Source organism: Dendrobates tinctorius, unplaced genomic scaffold, assembly GCF_039654945.1.
Source record: "Dendrobates tinctorius isolate UK_male_01 unplaced genomic scaffold, ASM3965494v1 ptg000037l, whole genome shotgun sequence".
Lineage (NCBI taxonomy): Eukaryota > Metazoa > Chordata > Amphibia > Anura > Dendrobatidae > Dendrobates > Dendrobates tinctorius.
Window position 1 is genome coordinate 20,696,135 of NW_027361705.1, and position 22,797 is coordinate 20,718,931.

The window sequence follows — 22,797 nt, forward strand, 5'->3', positions numbered from 1 at the left end:
AGGACTAAAGATGGACAGTATTTTAGATATAAGGTGCAAAAAACGCCTTCTAAATATCCAATTCAAAGGCCTTAAATAGTAGCAAAAAAACTTTCTTTAAGATTATTTATAAGGTGCAAATGCATAAATAGAAAAAGATTTCATGTAGTGAAGCAGAGTTAGTGCAACAATGAGAGGAACTAATGCCACAGCAAATATGCAAGGAAACAAATGTGCTAAATTGGGAAGTCTGTATTCATACCTGATAGCAGCATTGTTGCATGTATTAATTAAACTTAATTGTGTATTTTTTGTGATAAATAAAAAATTGTATTGTAGCTAATAACAGTTTAAAATAAATTCTATTTTTATGGTAAAAAGCTTCCTTTTTCTTTCGGGTTTCTTATGTATTTTTTGGAAGTACCCATTTACTTTGGCACTATATTTATTTGATTTAGAAAAATCTAGCAGTGGCTGTGCATCAGTGCACTCCATGTCAGATTCTTCTTGGACTGGGTAATTCATGATTTGACTTGATAACCCAGGCATGGTATGTGAAAACAGCTCCATGGAGTAATCAGTAGTATGGCCTGCCGCATCCTTTACTTTTGGTAGGGGTGAAGGACACAAGGAAAGGTGTGGTTCCTGACCATGAGCCTCCAATGACGACTCAGTGCTTTTATTTTTTGAAACTTCGGAAGAGGAGGCGATAGAGCTGGAGGCTGTGTCAGCAATGTAAGCCAAAACTTGTTCCTGAAGCTTCGGCTTTAAAAGCGGTTTACCTACTCCCAGAAAAGGGAGCCTTCGAGGCCTTGTGGAGCCAGATGATGACGCAAGCTCAACACCTCCTGCATTAGGTGCTATTGTGCTTTTGCCACTACCAACACCATCATTACCAGCTGGCAACCCCCGCCCACTTCCACGGCCTCTTCCAACACACTTCCTCATTTTTGGGAAAATGTACCCAAAATACCACCAGCAATATGGTACTGTAAAACAAGGTACAAGGTGTATATAGTATTGGGGAGAATTTGAATCTCCCTACAGACTTGAGGACACTGAACTATTATCTCAGGCCCAGTGTAGATTACACCTCAATATAACAGGCTGAAATTGGATGGTGTAAAAAATGTCTATATAGGACTGGGGAGAATTTGAATCTCCCTAGAGATTTTAGCAAGCTGACAATGATGCTCTCAGTCCTAAGTATGGCAGCAGGCAGCTTAACCCCTTCATGACCCAGCCTATTTTGACCTTAATGACCTGGCCATTTTTTGCAATTCTGACCAGTGTCCCTTTATGAGGTAATAACTCTGGAACGCTTCAACGCATCCTAGCGATTCTGAGATTGTTTTTTCGTGACATTTTGGGCTTCATGTTAGTGGTAAATTTAGGTCGATAATTTTTGCGTTTATTTGTGGGGAAAAAAATCAGAAATTTGGCGAAAATTTTGAAAATTTCGCAATTTTCAAATTTTGAGTTTTTATTCTGTTAAACTAGAGAGTTATGTGACACAAAATAGATACTAAATAACATTTCCCACATGTCTACTTTACGTCAGCACAATTTTGGAAGCAAAATATTTTTTGTTAGGAAGTTATAAGGGTTAAAATTTGACCAGTGATTTCTCATTTTTACAACAAAATTTACAAAACCATTTTTTTAGGGACCACCTCACATTTGAAGTCACTTTGAGGGGTCTATATGGCAGAAAATACCGAAAAGTGACACCATTCTAAAAACTGCACCCCTCAAGCTACTCAAAACCACATTCAAGAAGATTATTAACCCTTCAGGTGTTTCACAGCAGCTAAGGCAATGTGGAAGGAAAAAATGGACATTTTAATTTTTCCAACACAAATTTCCTTTCAGCATCAATTTTTTTTCATTTTCACATGGGCAACAGGATAAAATGGATCCTAAAATTTGTTGGGAAATTTCCCCTGAGTACACCGATACCTCATATGTGGTCATAAACCACTGTTTGGGCGCACGGCAGGGCTCAGAAGGGAAGGAGCACCATTGGACTTTTTGAATCGAAAATATGCTGGAATATTTAGCGCTTGCCATGTCGCGTTTGGAGAGTCGCTGTGTGCCTAAACACTGGAGCTCCCCCACAAGTGACCCCATTTTGGAAACTAGACCCCCCAAGGAACTTATCTAGATGCATAGTGATCACTTTGAACCCCCAGGTGCTTCTCAAATTGATCCGTAAAAAAAAAAAAAAAAAAGTACTTTTTTTTTCACAAAAATTATCTTTTAGCCTCAGTTTTTTCATTTTCACATGGGCAACAGGATAAAATGGATCCTAAAATTTGTTGGGCAATTTCTCCTGAGCACACCGATACCTCATATGTGGTCATAAACCACTGTTTGGGTGCACGGCAGGGCCCGGAAGGGAAGGAGCGCCATTTGACTTTTTGAATGGAAAATTAGCTCCAATCGTTATCGGACACCATGTCGCGTTTGGATAGCCCCTGTGTGCCTAAACATTGGAGCTCCCCCACAAGTGACACCATTTTGGAAACTAGACCCCTTAAGGAACTTATCTAGATGTGTAGTGAGTACTTTGAACCCCCAAGTGCCTCACAAAAGTTTATAACATAGAGCAGTGAAAATAAAAAATCATTTTTTTTTCCTCAAAAATGATTTTTTAGCATGCCATTTTTTATATTCACAAGGGTAACAGGAGAAATTGGACCACAAAAGTTGTTGTCTAGTTTGTCCTGAGTATGCTGATACCCCATATGTGGGGGATGACCACTGTATGGGCACACGTCAGGGCTCGGAAGGGAAGTAGTGACGTTTTGGTATGCAGACTTTGATGGAATGGTCTGCGGGCATCATGTTACATTTGCAGAGCCCTTGATGTACCTAAACTGTGGAAACCCCCCACAAGTGACCCCATTTTGGAAACTAGACCCCATAAGGAACTTGCCTAGATGTGTGGTGAGCACCTTGAACCCCGAAGTGCTTCACAGAAGTTTATAACGCAGAGCCGTGAAAATAAAAAATCATTTTTTCCCCTCAAAAAAAAATGATTTTTAGCCCGCAATTTTTTTTTTCACAAGGGTAACAGGATAAATTGGACCCCTAAAGTTGTTGTCCAGTTTGTCCTGAGTACGCCGATACCCCATATGTGTGGGGGAACCATTGTTTGGGCACACGTCTGGGCTCGGAATGGAAGTAGTGACGTTTTGAAATGCAGACTTTGATGGAATAGTCTGCAGTCGTCATAACGTTTGCAGAGCCCCTGATGTGCCTAAACAGTGGAAACCCCCCACAAGTGACACCATTTTGGAAACTAGACCCCCCAAGGAGCTTATCTAGATGTGTGGTGAGCACTTTCAACCCCCAAGTGCTTCACAGAAGTTTATAATGCAGAGACATGAAAATGAAAAAAACATTTTTTTTTTCCACAAAAATAATATTTTAGCCCCCAATTTTTTATTTTCCCAAGGGTAACAGGAGAAATTAGACCCCAAAAGTTGTTGTGCAATTTTTCCTGAGTACGCGGATACCCCATATGTGGGGGTAAACCACTGTTTGGGCACACGTCGGGGCTTGGAAGGGAGTGAGCACCGTTTGACTTTTTGAACCCAAAATTGGCTGGAATCAAAGGTTGCACCATATCGCGTTTGGAGACCCCCTGATGTGCCTAAACAGTGGAAACCCCTCAAATCTAACTCCAACCCTAACCCCAACACACCCCTAACCACAACCCTAACCCCAACACATCCCTAACCCTAATCCCAACCCTAACCATAAACCTAACCCCAACACTAACCATAAGCCTAACCCTCTTTCCAACCCTAACCCTCTTTCCAACCCTAACCCTCTTTCCAACCCTAACCCTCTTTCCAACCCTAACCCTAACCCTGATGGAAAAATAAAAATAAAAATATTTTCTTTATTTTATTAGCTATGCCTAACTATGGGGGTGATAATCGGGGGGTTCATTAACTTTTTATTTCATTTTGATCACTGTGAGAGTGATCAAAATGAAATAATGGAATCTGCAGCCGGCAGATTCGGGCAGGCGCACTGCGCATGCGCCCACCATTTTCCAAGATGGCGGCGCCCATGAACCGGACCCGCCGGACACCGGGAGCGACAGGGGGACTTAGAAGGTGCCGGGGGCGGTGAGAGTGGGTGAGGGGGGGGGAAATCGGAAGCTGGCGGGGAGCGGAGGGAATGGGAGGGGGGGCAGATGACAGCGGTGGCAGATCGCCGCTGTCATTCAGTGGCGGGGGGGCGATCGCCGGTGGGGGGGGGGGGGGTCGAATCGATGTCTCCAGCCATGTCCGATGCTATTGCAGCATCGGTCATGGCTGGATTGTAATATTTCATCAATTTTCATTGATGAAATATTACCATCGCTCTGATTGGCTGTTTCACTTTTAACAGCCAATCAGAGCGATCGTAGCCACGTGGGGGCGAAGCCACGCCCCCTGTGGTGAATTACAAATCCCCCTGTATCTGCGGGTCAGGTGACCTTTCATTGACCCCGGTCACCCGACCCGCAGGGGGGCTTTGAATTCATGACACAGGGTATGCGTCATAGGTCGGTTGGCACCGACTTTCATGACGCATACGCTGTGTCACAGCAGCTATCAGGGAGCCTTATAAGACAGCCTAATAACCAACAGAGCTGATGCACCAAAATATAGCCTCCCCTTGCACTGCACACTAACTGGTGTGTTGTACAGGCAAAATCGCTAGCACGCAGAAGCAGTTTTTTGTATCTTCTTCCCTGCCTAACGCTCTCCCTACAGAATCAGCAGCAGCTCTCCCTATTCTGAGATCAGCAGAAGTAAGATGGCAGTCGGCGTGCAAGCCCTTTTATAGCCCCTGTGACACCACACAAAGCAAGCCAATCACTTGCATGCCCTTCTCAAAGATGGTGGTGGCCGCTGCCTATGTCATCGCGTTGCCCACAGTGTGCGTCCTCCATCATTGGCTGAAAAAGGGCGCTGGAAGCATCTTTTGAAACGCGACTTTGGCGCTCTGGTCGCCGACCTCGTGGCCGACCTCACGCTATGGTCGGGTTTTGTTTCATGAAATCCAACTTTTGCGAAAGTCGGCGACTTTTGAAATTGACCGACCCGTTTCGCTCAACTCTAATAACGACGTATGACATGTCTCAGACTGGTCCCATGCACATAATACAAGAGATATTCCCAAACGTTAAAGAGGATCCACCAGCTCCTATCACCAGTCTATAGGAATAAAAGCTTGTTCTCCCCATAAACCTCAGAGCATCTTTTCTCACATACAGTGGGGGAAATAAGTATTTGATACACTGCCGATTTTGCAAGTTCTCCCACCTACAAAGAATGGAGAGGTCAGTAATTGTTAGGTACACTTCAACTGTGAGAGACAGAATAAAAACCAGAAAATCACATTGTATGATTTTTATATAATTAATCAGCATTTTATTGCATGAAATAAGTATTTGATAAAACAGAACTTAATTTTGCTTGCATACTCCGAAGAAAGCTCGTTTCGCAATTATCGGCTTGTCTAAATGGGCCCGCACAGTGTCCTATTATGTACACTCACCAGTCTGTCAGCCATCGCATAGTGGGCAGAGAGAGGAATGCTCCTTCCATGATTATCGGGGTGTCTATAAACACGCTGGCAATAACCCGAAATATGAGCAAAAATAGGCATTAGACCTACCGGTAATTATGTTTCCAGGAGTCCATCCTGACAGCACCAGGGAGGACGTCCCTCGCCTCCTTGCAGGGACAGGAAGAGCACACAAGAGGTTAAAAAGTCTCCACCCCCATTCCCTCAGTGTTTTTCCAAGTACCACACCGTGGATGATGCAACTGAACACTTTATTTACAGAAACCTATTACGACATATGACATCATTAATTCGGGAAGGGAACTATCCGTGCTGTCAGGATGGACTCCTGGAAACATAATTACCGATAGGTCTAATGCCTATTTTCCAGGACATCCCTCCTGACAGCACCAGGGAGAGTACCAAAGTATCCCCTTAGGGTGGGATGACTGCCTGGAGAACCATTCTCCCGAAAGCAGTCTGTTGGTTAGATAACACATTTAATTTGTAATGCTTACAGAATGTGTCCAACCTGGACCAGGTTGTGGCCCTACAGATTTGGTTTACTGAAGCCCCTGCTCTTTTCGCCCAGGAAACTGATAAAGCTTGTGTTGAGTGAGCTTTTAACCCTTCTGGGGGAGGAACCCCCTGAGAGACATAGGCTAAACTGATTAGCGATGTTATCCATCTCGCGATGGAGGCTTTTGAGGCTTTTCTCCCTTTGTTTTTCCCCCCCAAAGAGTAGAAATAGGTTATGGTCCTGTCTCCAATCCTGCGTGGCCCCGATGTAATCAATAACTGCCTGGCGTACGTCTAATTCGTGCAGGGCCCTTTCTTTGTCATTTGAGGGGTTCTCACAAAAGGAAGGTAAAATTATTTCCTGGTTTAAGTTTTGGACTGACGCAACTTTGGGCAAAAAGGTGGGGTCTAATCTCATGATTATTCGATCCTCCCAGATTTAGAGATATGGGTCTCGGATAGATAGCGCCTGTATCTCACTTATCCGTTTTGCAGTGGTGATCGCCACTAAGAATGCTACCTTCATGGTTCGATGCGAGATGGGCATCTCCTGACTCTGGATAAAGGGATCTGAGCAAAGGGACCACAGGACAAGACTAAGATCCCATGGGGGGACTGACCTCCTGACTGTGGGACGTAACCTCTGACTTGCTATGATAAATCTTATTACCCAGGGATGGGAGGCCAAGGGGTAGTCAAGAAAGGAACTTAATGCCGAGATCTGGACCTTCAGCGTGCTAGGCCTAAGTCCTTTATTAAAGCCTGCCTGAAGGAAATCCAGTATCTTTGGGATGTCTGGCTTTCCTTCCACTGAGTTGGGCCTGCCACAATCCAGACAGAATCTTTTCCAAAATTTGTGGTATATCGCAGAAGTTACGGGTTTTCTGCTGGCCTGAATAGTCGATATGACCTGGTTTGACAGGCCTCGAGCCCCCAGGATCTGCCGTTCAGGATCCAGGCTGACAGGTGAAGTCTCCCTGGATCTTGGTGAAGCACCGGCCCCTGGTGAATGATGTCTTCCCTCTGTGGAAGTAGGAGTGGTCGATCTTCTGCCATAATCCCCAGGAGTGGAAACCAGCTCCTTTTCGGCCAATAAAGGTGCTATCAGTAGCACTCTTGCCTGATCCTCCTGAATCTTCCTGAGGATGGTTGGAATGAGAGCTAACGGGGGAAATGCATATGCGAGAGTCTGCCCCCACTTCTGGCTTAAGGCGTCTACCCCTTCTGGATTGTCCAACGGATTCAGAGAGAAAAGCCTGTATGTCTTCGTATTCTTTCTGGTTGCGAAGAGGTCTATCTGTGGTCTTCCCCAGCGCTGGCATAAGTTCTGAAAGATCTCTGTGTTCAGCTCCCACTCCGTGGGACAGATCTTCTGCCTGCTTAAATAATCTGCCACTGTGTTTTGCGAGCTTTCGAGATGGACGGCTGATACTGACAGAACCGTATTTTCTGCCCAGGAAAAGATCTTTTTTGCCAGGTCCCGGAGTGTCCAATGCCTTGTTCCTACTTGATGCCGAAGGAAGGATACCGCCGTCACATTGTCCGATAGAATCTTTACGTGTTGATTTCTTAGTTTGTCCCGATTTCTTCTTAGGGCCTCCCATGTGGCGTAAAGTTCCTTCTAGTTGGAGGAGGTGGACCGCATGTTTGCCTAGATGAGCCCCCCAGCCCCATTTGCTGGCGTCTGTAGGGATTATGACGCAGGGGGAGGTGATCCAGGGGACACCTTTCCTTAGGTTTTGTCGCTGCATCCACCATGCCAGGGATCTTTTTACTGCTGGAGACAAGGCCATTTTCTTGTCTAGGGAGGTCTGATGACGAACCCAGGCGGCGGTTCTCGAATGGAACTGTGCCCATCGGACACAAGGGATGCAGGATGTCATGAGGCCCAGAGCGCACATGGCTATTCTGATGGAAACGCGGCCTTTTTGAAGTTCCTTCATGCTGTCCCATATCCTTGTCTGTTTTTCTGGTGGTAAGAAGGAAGTTCTGCTTCTGGAGTCCAGTAGTACCCCCAAAAAAAAAATCTTTCTTCTTTCTGGGACTAGGTTCGATTTTTCTTTGTTTGTGATCCAGCCCAGAAACTCTAGAACCTCTATTGTCTTCTCCTTGTGTCGCCGTAGTTCTTCTGCCGATCTCGCCACCAGGAGGAAGTTGTCTAGGTATGGAATGATGATTATTCCGCGATTTCTTAGGAACGCCACCACATTAGCTTCGTAAAGACTCGAGGCACCGAGGCCAGACCAAAGGGAAGACACTGAAATTGAAAGTGGCAGGTCCGATTCTGAAGTCTTACTGCAAACCTCAGGAATCTCTGTAACATTGGGTGAATTGGCACCTGATAGTAGGCACTTTTCAGGTCCAGGGTACACATCAGGGCATTCTTGTCTATCAGATGGACTGTGGATCTGATTGCCTCCATTCGGAATTTTTTGTACATGACCCAGGCATTTAAGGGTTTCAGATTTATAATGGTACGGGATTCTCCGGATGGCTTCGCGATGGCAAATAGGGACGAATAGTGGCCCGCCCCAATTTCTGCCCGGGAAACCGGAATTACCACCCCTAAGTTTGCCAGTTCTGTCACGTCGACCCACATCTGGGAGTCGTCTTTTATTCTGCGGAGAGAAATGGACCTTTCGGGGGGAGGGGATGAAAATTCTATTTGGTAACCCTCTGCTATTGTTCTCAGTACCCACTGATATTTTGTGATCTGAGGCCACTGGGAACTGAATTCTCTGAGTCGACCCCCTATGTTGGTATAGTCATGTTCTCCTGGATCTAGTACGTGATCCAGAAGGGGGGGCTCTAGATCTTCCAGCTCTAGAGTGGGTGCTACCGTAGGAATCCCTCTGAGAGCTCCCCTGGTACCTATAGTACTGCTGCCTTCTATATCCCCTGGGTCTACGAAAGGGCTGGTCCCTAGGCTTCTTTTCCTCAGGGAACCCTTTCTTTACATCAGATGCTTTTCCTAATATATCCAATGCTGGGCCAAAGACTTTTAACCCAGAGAAGGGAAGGGCACAGAACTTGTTTTTAGAGGCTCCGTCACCCGTCCAGGTCTTTAACCAGATGGCTCTGCGTGCCGAATTTGACAAAGAACCATTCTGGGCGGAAATTCTAACAGATTCCGCTGAAGCATCGGCTAGGAAGGCTGTGGCTGACTTCATGATCGGAAGAGAATCTATCTGCTATGTTTGTTTTAATTAAGGCTGCTGATGTTTCCCAGGCCCGCCTTAGTAGGTTATCCGCCTTTCTATCCATGGGTTCCCTCAGACTAGACACGTCCTCAAAAGGGATCGTTGTTTTCTTGGCTACTTTTGCCACAGGGACATCAATTTTGGGAACTACCTCCCATTCTTTAATGTCCTCGGGGTCGAAGGGGAGCCATCTCTTAAAGTCCCGGGATATCACGAGACGTTTTTCCGCCTCCTCCCATTCCTCCAGGACCATAGCCCGCACATGGTAGTTCACTGGAAATACTACTTTCCTCTGCGCCCTAAGGCCCCCAAACATCATGTCCTGCCTGGACTGAGGTTTCTGGACCTCCTTAATCTGCATTGTGTCTCTGACCGCCTGAACCAGATTGTCTGTATCATCCAAGGAAAAGAGGTATCTTTTCCCATACTCCGGTTCGCTTGTGCCCAGCTCGCCTTCTTCTTGATCGGACTCCGAGGAGTAGGAACCTTCCTCCAAACTAAGCTCCAACTCCTGTCTGGTTCGCTTAGCACTGGGGCCTGGACTGGCTGGCTGTGGCTGGGACAAGGTGGCCACGGAAGCCTGGACCTCCTCTCGAATCAGCGATCTCATCTCCGATAGGAGGGACAGCTGTTCGCCTTTCATTACTTTGGCCGTACAAGTGTCACACAGCAACTTCTTGTGCTTGCTGGGGAGCTTAACTCTGCATACGGGACACTTATTGGGCTTCCCTGGGTCTTTCTCCGCCTGTTTGGTCGTGGGAATGGGCGTTGTCGGTTGTGCCTTTTCCTGCATAGTGCAAGAGAGGGACAGTCAGGCTCTGATCTGGGCCTTCCGGGTGTCAGTCGGTCGGTCTGCGCTATGCGCACTTACCCCATCCGGGTCGATTCTGCCCTGGTTCTCCATCGCTGTTGATAGCCTCTGCAAGGTCAGGACAGGAGGGTGCTGCCTGTCTCGCTGATACCGCGTTCTGCTTCTTCAGAGCGCCCGCCGGCGGCCTGTATTTCCGGCGCTCTGACGTCACCGGAAGTGCGTCGCGGTCTCTGCACGCGACTTCCGGTCCCCGCGCTGCAGCCGGCGTCGGAGCTGAGACCCTCCGCTGCGGGAATAAGCAGCTCTACCCAGGGGGCTGGGCCTCCCCTGGTCTCTGTGACTGAGGGACCCCCACCCAGGAGGGTTTCAGCGCCGGGGCCACTTCACAGGAGGAAGGATTGGCAGGGCCGCCCGATCCCCCAGGACCCCTCCGGTAAGCAGACTCCTCTTGTGCGTCCCTCCGTGCAGGGACAGGAAGAAACACTGAGGGAATGGGGGTGGAGACTGTTTTTAACCTCTTTTGTGCTCTTCCTGTCCCTGCAGGGAGACGAGGGACATCCTGGAAAAGGCGATTCATAGAGGGAGAGGATTTTGTATCATTTTGCAAATAGGAGCAGTAAAAAAGTAAGAGACCCCTAGTTAGGAATCTGGAACACTCAAGAGTGGAGCACTTTCACACATCCCACTTTGTGCCGACCGACAGGCTTCTGAGAGATCGAGTTTAAAAGCCATCCTTCTCGGCAGCATATGGACATGTGCTGCTGATAACATGAGGTTCGATGAGCACAGAATAATCGTGTTAACAATTGTTCTCTGTTTGGAAGTGTGCTTGATTTGTCTATTCAGGCTGTTAACCTCTTCATAACCGGAGGAATTTTCGTTTTCGTTGTTTTGCTCCCCTTCTTCCCAGAGCCATGATTTTTTTTATTTTTTGGTTAATATGGCCATGAGAGGGCTTGTTTTTTGCGGGACGAGTTGTACTTTTGAACGACAGCATTGGTTTTAACATTTCTTGTACTGGAAAACGGGAAAAAAATTCCAAGTGCAGTGAAATTGCAAAAAAATGCAATCCCACAATCGTTTATTGCTTTGCTTTTTTACTACTATGTTCAGTAAATGCTAATGCTGACCTGCCATTATGATTCTCCAGATCATTACGAGTTCATAGACCCCAATGTCTAGGTTCTTTTTTTATCTATGCGTTGAAAAAAAAAAATTCCAAAAGTTTTCTGATACCCATAGCGTCTCCATTTTTTTTGTGATCTCGGGTTGGGTGAGGGCTTATTTTTTGTGTGCCGAGCTGATGTTTTTAATGATACCATTTTGGTGCAGATTCGATCTTTTGATCGCCCATTATTGCATTTTAATGCAATGTTGCGGCGACCAAATAAACGCAATTCTGGTGTTTTGACATTTTTCTCGGGTTAATTCTTTTTTATATTGATAGATCAGGCGATTCTGAATGCAGCGATACCAAATGTGTGTATATTTGATTATTTATTGCTTTGTATGGGGCGAAAGGGGGGGTGAATTGAACTTTTATATTAATAAAAAAACATTTTTTTGTTTACTTTTGGCATGATTCAATAGTCTCCCTGGGAGACTAGAAGCTGCCATAACCCGATCGGCTCTGCTACATACAGGTGGTGATCAGATCGCCTGTATGTAGCAGAATTGTTCACGTGCTATGAGCGCCGACCACCGGGCAGTGCTCATAGCAATCTGGCAGTGACAACCATAGTGGTCTGCTGGAGACCTCTGGTTGTCATGCCAATGGGTCGCCCTCCGTCCCAGGGCTGTGGGGTACTTGGTACCGGGCCGATGTCAGTGGGATGTGTCGCGGCAGCTGTGACCCGGTCCGTGGCCCTTGGCGCCCAAATCAATGGTAGTTTGTAATGGAATAGTTTGCGACGCCACCTGTGGTGTTTGGCAAGCAAGATGTTAAGCCAACGCTGCGTGCAGATCCTCTGGGGCTGATGGTGTATTGCAGCATAGATGGTGTAGCTCCCCACAGGTGAAGCTGTAACCCCAGGGCAGTGTATAGGCACAGGCGGTGTGAGGAATGTTGGTACCCAGATGTAGCAGTGCTGGCGGCGTTGGCGCACAATTGAATGGAAGACACCAGGGCTTGTAGTTCCAAAGCTTTACTCACAGTTCGTGGTACACACTGGTGCCTGCCTCCGTGCCGTGTCCTCCAGGGCAGAGACTCAATCAACCTCCCGGGCAAGTCAGGCTTCTCCTCTCCAACACTCCGCCAACATGTACCTATCCTGAACGACTCCTCTATTGTGCCTTTTGGTGTGAAGAGCTCGAGTACCGTGGTACTAAGTTCCTCCTGTCAGATGTTCCTAACAATTCTCCTTGTACGGCAGACAGCTGTAGCCTACTTCGGGGACTCCCTTTATCCTGAATCCCGGCTCTCTATACAGATGCTGTTGTGCCCCAAGTCTCGGATGGGAGTAATGCATTTACAGCCAACTACTCCACCGGTGTCTGCTGTAGAACCATAAGTGTCCATACAACCTCGGGGACCGGGCCCAGGCCTTGCGCTGAGAACCTATAGGTAGGGTTCCTCTTCCAACCCACAACTCCTCTCTGTTCTCCTACTCCTTCGTTCCACGCTGTTCCTTCTCTCTCTTATGGAAGCTTAGGTTGCAGTTCTACGTCTTTCTCCTTCTGTTCCTTTCCCGTGCCAGCTGGCTCAGATCACTGAGGCAGCTGCAGCACTCCATCCTCCATCCCTCCTTCTAGGGATCCGTCCTCAGTCTCTCCTGACTGACTGACCCTCCGACTCCTCTGACCTCCCGTCAGACTGATCTGTAATTCTAAACCTTCCCACTCTTTTATATCTAACTCCACCCACCTCCCAGTACATCTCGTGTTACAAAGCAAGGACCCACGAAAGGTGCTCTGCTATCCTCTAAGCATGGAGCCACAATCTGGTCCATTGCAGAACTATCCTGAGTGTGGGTGCAGGTATTGGAGTGTGGAAAGGAGTTCCCAACTTACTTAGTTGGTGGGGCACTACACCTTAGGAGAAAGTGCAGTACCTCTGTGGCGACTGAACCTCAGGGGCGCCACACCAACCCTTCGATGACCCGCGATTACGTGACGGGGTCACCAATGGGCAGGTTTTCCGGCGAGCTTGCCAGAAGCTCGTGCTAAATGCCGCTGTCAGAGTTTGACAGTGGCATTTAACAGGTTAACAGAGGCAAGTGGATTGCGATTCCTCCTGCGGCTGTTAGCGACACATGTCAGCTGTTCAAAACAGCTGATATGTGCAAGAAAAGATGTGCGCTCACCGCCGGAGCCCACATCAAAGGAAGGGAGTCTGGCATCGGCGTATTATTATTGTAGAACCACATGCTGACTTATCGTGTGTGGTAAAATGCCAGCCGCCATAACGGAAGCTCAATGGATCCCATTGTGATCAGTGGGACTGGTTGGCCACCACTGGCATCCAGCAGGTGAGGCATCGGACATCGATTAAACAGAGGCCACCCCCCTCCTTTGTATTATATATAAATCATGGGTGCTAAACCGAACCAGAAAGCCTTCATGTAGAAGAGTCAGCAGGCCGTGGGGCCAAGGCCAAAATCCCCATGGCTTCTCAGTGAGTGCACACCAGCATGGCACTGTCTATAGAGATGAAGCTTCCAACAACCCGAGTGTAACAGAAGACTAATCCTCTCCTGCACCCACAGGGTCTGACCTCAGCACCCAGGATTACCCATCTATAGATACGCCACGTGACTGGCACTTTGTAGTGATGCCATAGAGCCCCGATGCACACACTGTCTGCACGCCATGACGCCAGCAAGCTTTCACGATTTACTTTGAGGCTGAGAAGAAAAGAAAAACAAAATCCCCATGAATGCAGCCGCCACGTAATGGAAGAACGTCCACAAGTACAGACATGTATTATTGGGAAGGCTGCTCACTGCGAGAGGCGAGAAGAAGGAATTATCCAGCACTGCCACAAATATACAGGCGCCCTTACAGCTTAGACTGTTTTGCGTGTATGGCTGACGGCCATACACGATCCCATAAAAACACGGATGAGTGAGGACACGGACAACGTGGTGGACAACGGCCGTTTTGCGTCAGACTACCACTCTTCTACTCTAAAGAAAAAAAAGGCCTATTTGGAGTCACCACATCCTTGAAATGCTATCAAAATACTAAATTAAAGTATCTGCCCAAGATAAAAATGCAAATATATTGTAATGCAGCAACAGGGGACGAAGCCACCGCCCCGTTCACCTAGAGGTTTTTGTTTTATTTTCGATAGGAATCCCCTTCGGGAAATGCTCGTCTTTTTTTTTCCCCTCAGTTTTTTGCTGCCTCTGGACTTTCCAGTGTTGCGCTTGGAGCAAAAATGACCGGCACTTTGTTTTTCAAAACCTCGTTTAAAAATAAAAAAAAAGCATCATTTGAATGGCAAAGTGAGTTTTTTTTATTGAACTGAATAGAGCATTTAAAGCCATTTTGAGGAGGATTTGTGGACGGATCTGGAAGCAAAGGCGATGAGAAAAATTTCAGAAATCTCATTCACACGCATTGTTTTTTGTTTTTATTAATCCCTGACTGATTTGGAAAACCGCTGCTTTTTTGTGAACTGCAGCGTGTCCCTTCTTTTGGTGTTTTTTTTTTTCACCCATAGAAAGTAATGAGTAAGCAAAAAACGCAGATACCAGGTTTTGCTGCATTTTTGGTGCAAAACCCTAAGGAAGCTGCATCATGTTTCTTCTTGAGCCACTAAACTTTATCAACATGCACAAGAGACAAAATGAACAGCAAAAAAACTTTGCAAAACATTTTTTTTACTGCCAAGAGAGCAGGTTTCGCCTAAAGGAAAAAAAAACAGCAAAAATGCAAGTGTGAACATGGCCTAAGGGTATGTGCATACGACACACTGTATGCTGTGCTGAATTATAAACTCATACTGCTACATCAGCTCTACCACCATACGCAGCGCTGTATTATAAACTCATGCCGTTACATCAGCTCTACTACCATATGCTGTGCTGAATTATATACTCATACTGCTACATCAGCTCTACTACCATTTGCAGCGCTGTATTATAAACTCATGCCATTACATCAGCTCTACTACTGTATGCTTTGCTGAATTATAAACTCATACTGCTACATCAGCTCTACCACCATACGCAGAGATGTATTATAAACTCATGCCGTTACATCAGCTCTACTACCGTATGCTGTGCTGAATTATAAACTCATACTGCTACATCAGCTCTACTACCATACGTAGCACTGTATTATAAACTCATGCCGTTACATCAGCTCTACTACCATATGCTGTGCTGAATTATAAACTCATACTGCTACATCAGCTCTACTACCATACGTAGCACTGTATTATAAACTCATGCCGTTACATCAGCTCTACTACTGTATGCTGTGCTGAATTATAAACTGACGCTGCTACATCAGCTCTACTACTGTATGCTGTGCTGAATTATAGACTCACGCTGCTACATCAGCTCTACTACCGTACGCAGTGCTGTATTATAAACTCATGCCGTTACATCAGCTCTACTACCGTATGCTGTGCTGAATTATAAACTCATACTGCTACATCAGCTCTACTACCATACGTAGCACTGTATTATAAACTCATGCCGTTACATCAGCTCTACTACTGTATGCTGTGCTGAATTATAAACTCATACTGCTACATCAGCTCTACTACCATACGTAGCACTGTATTATAAACTCATGCCGTTACATCAGCTCTACTACTGTATGCTGTGCTGAATTATAAACTGACGCTGCTACATCAGCTCTACTACTGTATGCTGTGCTGAATTATAGACTCACGCTGCTACATCAGCTCTACTACCGTACGCAGTGCTGTATTATAAACTCATGCCGTTACATCAGCTCTACTACCGTACACTGTGCTGAATTATAATCTCTCGCTGCTACATCAGCTCTACTACCATTCGCTGTGCTGAATTATAAACTCACGCTGCAACATCAGCTCTACTAACATTCGCTGTGCGGAATTATAAACTCACGCTGCTACATCAGCTCTAGTAACATTCGTTGTGCTGAATTATAAACTCACGCTGCTCTACTAACATTCGCTGTGCTGAATTATAAACTCACGCTACTACATCAGCTCTACTAACATTCGCTGTGCGGAATTATAAACTCACGCTGCTACATCAGCTCTAGTAACATTCGTTGTGCTGAATTATAAACTCACGCTGCTCTACTAACATTTGCTGTGCTGAATTATAAACTCACGCTACTACATCAGCTCTACTAACATTCGCTGTGCGGAATTATAAACTCACGCTGCTACATCAGCTCTAGTAACATTCCCTGTGCTGAATTATAAACTCACGCTGCTCTAGTAACATTCGCCGTGCGGAATTCTAAACTCACGCTGCTACATCAGCTCTAGTAACATTCGTTGTGCTGAATTCTAAACTCACGTTGCTCTACTAACATTCGCTGTGCTGAATTAGAAAGTCACGCTGCTCTACTAACATTTGCTGTGCTGAATTATAAACTCACGCTACTACATCAGCTCTACTAACATTCGCTGTGCGGAATTATAAACTCACGCTGCTACATCAGCTCTAGTAACATTCGCTGTGCTGAATTATAAACTCACGCTGCTCTAGTAACATTCGCTGTGCTGAATTATAAACTCATGCTGCTACAACAGCTCTACTAACATTCGTTGTGCTGAATTCTAAACTCACGCTGCTCTACTAACATTCGCTGTGCTGAATTAGAAAGTCACGCTGCTCTACTAACATTTGCTGTGCTGAATTATAAACTCACGCTACTACATCAGCTCTACTAACATTCGCTGTGCGGAATTATAAACTCACGCTGCTACATCAGCTCTACTAACATTCGCTGTGCGGAATTATAAACTCACGCTGCTACATCAGCTCTAGTAACATTCGCTGTGCTGAATTATAAACTCACGCTGCTCTAGTAACATTCGCTGTGCTGAATTATAAACTCATGCTGCTACAACAGCTCTACTAACATTCGCTGTGCTGAATTAGAAAGTCACGCTGCTCTACTAACATTCGCTGTGCGGAATTATAAAGTAACGCTGCTCTACTAACATTCGCTGTGCTGAATTATAAACTCACGCTACTACATCAGCTCTACTAACATTCGCTGTGCGGAATTATAAACTCACGCTGCTACATCAGCTCTAGTAACATTCGCTGTGCTGAATTATAAACTCACGCTACTCTAGTAACATTCGCTGTGCTGAATTATAAACTCATGCTGCTACAACAGCTCTACTAACATTCGCTGTGCTGAATTAGAAAGTCATGCTGCTCTACTAACATTCGCTGTGCGGAATTATAAAGTAACGCTGCTCTACTAACATTCGCTGTGCGGAATTAGAAACTCACGCTGCTCTACTAACATTCGCTGTGCTGAATTATAAAGTTACTCTGCTACATCAGGTCTACTACCGTACAATGTGTGGATTTATAAAAAGTCACTCTGCTACATCAGCTCTACTACCGTACGCAGTGCTGAATTATAAAAACTCACGCTGCTCTACCAACATACACTGTGCCGAATAACAAAGTTACTCTGCTACATCAGCTCTACTACCATAGTTAACATTGCGAAAAACTGCAATAAACGCATCTACATCAGGCATTAGGCCGGGGGTCACACTTGTGAGTGCAATGCGTGAGTCTCTCGCCTCAATACCCGGCACTCTGGAATGGAGTGTGCGGCTGCATGTTTTTCTATGCAGCTGAACGCTCCGGTTCGGACCGGGTATTGAGGCGCGAGTTTCTCGCATTGCACTCGCAAATGTGACCCCGGCCTAATGCACAGTGCACACACCATCTATAAAGGGCCACAAATAGACAAGACACCTTTATCCCCTGCCTTTACATTGTGACTTTCCACAGAAACATCCCTGATCACACCGGTTACACACTGGAGGCTTGTGTGCGACCCGGCGGCGAGGGTTTTACCTATTTTCCCAGCAGATGTTGCTTGAAGATCCCAGGACAGAGGAAAAAGATCTAGGAAGTGCTCAGGCTTCCTTTAGGATCTCACGCCTGCAGCCTGTCCACTTTCTGACACAAGTTCCTCAGAGCTTCACTTCCTTGTTGGTTCAGTGCAAAAAAAAAAAGAAAAGAAAATCATCTTCCTCCAAATAGAATGTCAGGCTCAGCTTTTACTCTGTGGTGTGTGAGCAATGATCCAGGAAACCTTGCCATGAACACAAGAGAGGGCTCACTGCTGGCAGCCATTGGAGTTATTGTAACCTGAGCCTTCTTGTTCCAGACCTCCCTAACTTCTTGTCTTCACTCCAGACTTAACCCTTTAGTCGCTGCATTGCTCAGGTTTTGCTCCCATTGAACTGAATGTAAAAAAAACGCATGAAAAAAACGCACCGAATCCTGCGTTTTCGCTGCAGTTTCTTTCCTGCCAAGCACTCAGGTTTTGCTGCAGAAGGAAAAAAAAAAGCAGCAAAAAAAGCCCCGTGTGAACGTAGCCCGAGGTCTCATCCAGACGTCAGCTTTTTCCACATACGAGAGAAACCGACCGATTCTTCTGATCAGGCTTTGTTCAGAGAGGGCTCTAAGCGGCATCAGCTTTTCTTGTACATGGAAAGAAAAAAAACAAGTTTCTCCACCTTCCCCATTCAAACAGTACATGAAAATCTCGGCCCGCACTCGGATGTCATCTGAGTGCAGTCCGATTTTTTCACAAACCCATTGACAATTTACATCTGATCTTTGGATCATAATCAGATATTTCTTCAATATTTTCCACTAAACACTTGGTCCAAATAAAAAAAATTGAACATGTGCACGATGCCATAGATCATCATAGTGCTACCCATGAAAACCCAGAAAATCAGACGTGTTGCTCATATCCTCTTCTTCAGGAGGGCCATACCTAAAGCCTCATTCACATGTCTGTTTTCTGCGTATGAGCACGATTTGTGTTTTTTATGGAAAGCCCTCATACCTGTGATAGTGTATGGGGCCACTCACACGTCCAAAATCACAAAAACACGCATGATTTTAATCCGAGGATCCGAACAAAATCGACAATGCAAGTCTAAGGGACCTTGCAAAAATCAGACTGCACTCTGATGACATCCGAGGGCAGTTTGATTTTCACAGGCAGTCAGAAAGAGAAGATGGAGAAAATTTTTATAGACAGACCCTTAGGATATGTTCACACGCTGCAGTTTTTTTTTTCTTTACATGGACAATCAGTGCATGAAGGGAATGGTGGTCAGGACAGCCCTATGAAATAACATTGGTGCAGTAAAATTTTTTCCATGGGATGAACTCAGACCCAAAATCCAGTTGTGTGAACGTAATGGAAAACAGATCGTACATGTTTAATGTGTTGGTTCACATGGAAGTTATTCCCCATAAAACCTTTTTGGATGATACTCACCTATACATATAAATGGCATATAGCTTCCATTTTTGACAGATCCATTGCAATTATTAATGTAGAAATTCTATTATTTTTTCATTATTGATGTATAATAATGGATGCAGTACAGATGTCAACAATAGACTTATGAATTATATATGGGGGAGAACACAACGATTTTTCATATGCTCATTTTACTTTAGCCTTAAAGAGGTATTGCCATCTCCAAGATCCTATCCCAATATGTAGCAGGTGAAATAATAATATTAGCAAATACCTCCAATAAGAAATTTAGTATGGTTCTTCTGATTTGCTATGTCTCTTTCCTCATGTGCAGGCATTCCAGGACCTTAGGTATCCATTTGATCAGTGTTTCTTATGAGAATATCACCGGAGTCTGTTCAGAGTTCCATCAGGTTTTCACATCAAAAACTGATAGAGGTTTCTCAAACTTCTCCTAGCCTGTGAAATAGTCTGTGAAAAAGGGACTGCACACGGACGGCATCTGAGTGCTTTCTCACTGACCTATAGACTTGTATTGGCTAGTTTGATCCAAGACTCTGATAAAAATCGGATATGTCTATGATTTTGCGCGGACCACTTGCTCTGCGAAAATACACGGATGTGAGAACAGCCCCATAGAATGAACGATCTCTATATGAGCCTTAAAAGGGTATTCCCATCTTCAAGATCCTATTCTACTGTGTAATAGGAATAATAATGATAATAATAATATAAGCAAATACCTCCAATTAGACATGTAGTATAGTTCTTTTGATTAGCTATGGTGCTTACCCCATATGCAGGGCATTACAATAGCTTAGATCTCCATGGTAATGACCACTAATAACTAACTGTTACTATTTGAGTGGTTGTAACCATGGATACTCATGCTTACTGCAATGCCCTGGACATGGGGTAAGCGACGTAGCTAATCAGAAGAACTATACTACATTTCTAATTTGAGGTATTTAATAATATTATTATTATTATTATTATTACACCAACGACATATTGTGATAGGATCTTGGAGCTGAGAATACCCTTTTAAGGTCTCATTCAGACGTCCATGTTCTATGTATTTGTTTTCTCCATGTTTTTCATGGATAGTACACAAACCCATTATAAGCAATGGTTCTGTTCACATGTCCGTGTGTTTTTTTTCCGGCAGCACAGATGACAAGGCCCTATACAAGTCTATGGGTCTGCCCACCACTGAGTGTCATCCAGTGCCTACATAACAGTACCTATAGATTCTCACTAATAATCTGACATGTTTCATACATGTTAATGTGTTTCTAACATAACATAAATGACGCTATAAAGCGAGTATTAGGCGTCAGGTTCCTGCCTCTGCACAGCAGGAACCCCAAGCCTTCAGCTATAGGAACCTGCAATAGCCAGCAGTGAGCAGCTCCTGGGACTAATTCCTTCTTTCGGTTCACTGAGCATGCCCGTGGGAAGTCCTTTCATTGGAGGTCTGAGGTCACATGCTCAGGTCCTATTGCTGCTTCCATTAGACCACTAGGAAGGTCCCGGAGGGACGCTGCTATACAAGAGTCGCATGGCCATGCGCTATTATAGACTCATGCTTATTTGTGTGTTTGATGCATGTATCTAGTGACTAACTCCCCCTGGATACGCATGTTGGTCAGGGATTCAGAATTAGAGTCAGCACCAATGGGTGGCTATGCTCACGCCACTGTGCTCCTAGTACTCTGCACACACTAGCGTCCGATGGTGTCGCCCACTGCAGGGCACTATCGTACCGAGGCAAGCGGCACCTACCGCCTGTGCAGCGCCTTGCACAACCTGTGCGCTTCTCTGGCCCAACCTTGGGCGATTAGAGGCGTCTGCCTGAGCTGCTCTGTGCACACCTGCACCCTTATCTGGGATTATTATCCCATGCTGGCTCTGCTGCAGCGGCGCCGAGCGCTAGTGGACTAGAAGGACTCTAATCCCGTGTCCTCTGTCCGTATTCTAGCGCTCACCCGGCCGAGCCCTGTGAGCTTATCAGGCTTCGGCACTTACTTTATGCGGCACCGCGGTTCTGTGAAGTAACAGATCTCGCTTCTGTACACCGGGTGGCGCTAACCCGCATGTGTTCATTTATTGTCTGCTGTATAACCACCGCCATTACCGAGTAGCAGTTCTGCATCTCTGCACGGTGGGCCCCAGGCTGCGAACACACCTCATTGTCATTTTTATTATTTGGTGCGTTCCACCAGCCTAACAGTGAGATTTCCAGATTATTTAGGTCTCTTCATCAGCTTAAGTAATCTAGAAATCCTGAATTATAACATTATAGTCTGAGTGAGATCTGATAAAATATTGGTTCGCACTTGGACCAGAGTTATTCTATGGGGCCATGCAAATATCAGTTTTTTTCCTCGGACTCATCCTGTCCTAGGGAAAAATCGCCGAATCCCTGCGCTGTGCATAGGCATAATGCTGCCCTCTACTGGCAAGAGCAGGTATGGCTAGTAGTATCTCACAGACATACCTGGTTTTACAGCACAGAATTTTTTCAAATTGTCAAGGACGCCTTTGTGTTGATATTATGGGGACTTTGTGAGAATCCGAACCCCCCAGAACAGTTGCCAGAATTACTGCTGACTTGCTTTTGACAATCATATTTTACAGTTTCTAATATAATCAATAGTAGCTGGCGGAAACAGTCATCAAAATCTTTGACAACCAGATCTGTAAAATGAGCTGCTATAAATGTAGTAAGATAGCTTTCATCTCACATCAGGGATTGTGCACATTATGTCTTTTTTCAGGTGCATTCCCTTTGGAAACCTCCTGAAGAAGCTCAGCGGAACCGATTAAAAAAAATGAGTATAATGCACAGTAATGTAAAAACGACACTGTGAACGCAAAGAAAACAGAAAATCCACCAGCAAACCCTCTTCAGGAAAATGACTGCTGACCTAGGAAATCCCCGGCAGGCGCGCCGGTGTCGTATGCACTCACCCTTAGACTAGTGCACAGTGAATTAAATGAATTGTAGAAATAATTCAATTTTCAAAATGCAAATCTCCAGAGAAAGTTCTTCACCAGTAAGGAATCCTGACATATTAAAGGCATTGTCCAGGCTTGGGAAAAAAGTCTGCAGGCATGCTATGAGACTGCAGACTGCTGAATCATGAGGGTGCGCGGTGCACACACTGTCCTCATTCATGACATTCCTGTTGAGTGGTTTGCATTATTGCCAGCAGGTTCCAACTAGTCTCATCTGACTTCTCTTAACCCACTCACACCATGAATACCTTGACTCAGGAGAGT

At 45.5% G+C, this 22,797-nt stretch overlaps 1 protein-coding gene across 1 annotated transcript in view; it reads right to left on the reverse strand.

Moving 5' to 3' along the window:
• The window catches only part of KCNQ1 (potassium voltage-gated channel subfamily Q member 1), a 257,351-nt gene extending 238,962 nt beyond the window's left edge, over positions 1-18,389 (reverse strand). The window contains exon 1 of the mRNA XM_073573886.1: positions 18,081-18,389. The gene's annotated coding sequence lies outside the window, so the exon portion shown is untranslated. The remainder of the gene's footprint in view (positions 1-18,080) is intronic.
• Between the last annotated feature and the right edge of the window lie 4,408 nt (positions 18,390-22,797).